The sequence below is a fragment of the Odontomachus brunneus genome, unplaced genomic scaffold (genome assembly GCF_010583005.1).
Source record: "Odontomachus brunneus isolate Ranch 3 - 2012 unplaced genomic scaffold, Obru_v1 Obru_scaffold_007, whole genome shotgun sequence".
Lineage (NCBI taxonomy): Eukaryota > Metazoa > Arthropoda > Insecta > Hymenoptera > Formicidae > Odontomachus > Odontomachus brunneus.
The window spans coordinates 2388528-2390755 of record NW_022639457.1 but is presented as its reverse complement, the minus strand read 5'-3'; positions in this window follow the sequence as shown (position 1 = coordinate 2390755).

Below are 2228 nucleotides of genomic sequence, written 5' to 3'. Positions count from 1 at the left end.
AATAGCTGGCGACGCCGGCGGTGTCGCTCGTGGGAGTTCGGCCGCGTTCGGCGAACTTCGTGGGCTGTGTGTGTGCACGCGGTCGTCGCGGAACGGACATTCGTTCGACACACGTTCCCCGGATGAACGACGACGACGACGACGACGACCCGAGGTCTAATTAGACGCGCCGATCGCGCCGAAAGCGGGAATGTCGTTAGCGGGAAATTAATATGCGGACAAAATGAGGAAGTCGCGATATAGCGCGTGGGAGAAAAGAGGAGAGAGGAGCGCGCCCATTTCGCCACATTTAAGGACGCCATTATTTCGATGAAAATTTACTCTAATTTCATTTCCCAGATTAGAAGAAAAAGAAATTCAAATCCTAGAGCCCTAGAAAATGTTCGAGTTACACGTATTTTAACGACGAATAGTCGGGCTGTGAAAGAAACTTAATCGAGTATTTCGCGTAAGTCGGGAATTGTTCGTTTTATTCGGGGAACAGATCGAACCGTTTCTTCCATTATTATGGCAATTTTTCTCAGGATCGATGAGCCGACCTTCTAGAATGTTTCGCTCGCGATCTATTTCCGTACAAGTAACGCATCGCGCGAAAATGGGATCTGTCTTTTAGAATTTGTTCATATAAAGATTGCGCGTGGGCGAAACGCGCCGTCGAAACGTCGTACAAAACGAATCATCGTTGGCCGCGTGCGCAAGAGAGAGAGAGAGAAAGAGAGCATGACTAATAAACTCGCGCGATCGTTTCCTTATGTACGACCCCCGCGAAGGAACAATCTCGTAAATTCCTACGTCGCGCGCAATCCGCGACCATAATTATTCGCGTTCGTGAATTTTAAAGGAAAGACGAAAATAGCGCGTCCGACGGCACGCGGAAAAAATTTAGTTGTCGGCGTAAAGTTCACAAGTCGGTTGTCGTATTTCAGGATTAAGAGAGAAGCTTATTTTATAGAGAGTATTTTTCCTGCCTATATATAATTCCTTCGCGAAGGAAACTCGTATTATATTGTTAAAACCGGATTACAACGCTACGTTATGCGTCGCGTGGGAGAACGACCGCTCAGTATCAGAAAACATAAGTCGCCAATAAAAGGGTTTGAGATGACGTAAGACCTTTAACGAGTTACAATGACGGATGATGCGATTTTTACGGTACTGATTGATTAATTAGGCTGTACGCCGAATTAAAAGGTCTCGTGGATGTCAATAACGAAAGACCGCGCGCGTGAGAGAGAAAGAGAGAAAAAGAGAAATATAAATAGCACAGTCTAATGAAATGAAAGGACAATAAAATTATTATAGAACTGTTCCTTGATTACAAGATTCTACAGTCATTTTTACAAAGAAACTCTCCTTCCGTGCAACTTTAATTACATAATTGTTTCTCAATTTTTATATCGGACAAATGATCAATCATGCCAGAGCTAGGATCACGAGCCAATTATATCTCGTAAACATATCGTCAACGGACGTTCGAGAACGTACTGTTGTTCCTCTGTTGCGTCCGCGAAAAATTGGCAATAGTCTCCGGACGCGTCAGCGAGTCGAGTACGTTAAAAGAATGTTTATGTCGTCACGACCGAGAGGGAGAGACAGGCAGACGGAGAGAGAGAGAGAGAGAGAGAGAGAGAGAGAGAGAGAGAGAGAGAGAGAATTAAGGCGCTGTATATCGTCGTGTATGACATTTTTCCCAATCTTAGTACTCATCAACTTTGCCAATTAATTTCTCACTTCGCGGGGCAGAGCGACGTTTATTTCTGCCAAATTCTTATTCTACGTGTAAAACGTGTCAATTGAGTATATTTTCATCGATATTCGAGGTGACGTGAATAAACTGAATAATTACCCAATATTTAATTAAATATTCGCTCCAAGCGCTGGCTCTTATTGACTCAATAATATGGTTTATTTAAGTTGTATACTTTGTGCGCAAGAGTCTTTGTAGGTAGAAAGAATTATGGTTGTTTTAGATATATCAAATGTTGGGTATACAGAATACAATGAATGAAAAACTTAGTCAGACAAAGGACTCCAATCATCAAGGTAATACTTATAGATTTACTACAAAATTTATAATAATGATAAATTGCTAAATAAAAGTATTTTTAATGATCATATTTTATCTATTTTTAGATGGCATTCCTACTACAGCTAGAGCAATTAAAATAATGAATATACAGAGTCCATATGTAATGAGAGCTTATAATATTGCAAAGCGGGAAGAGGAA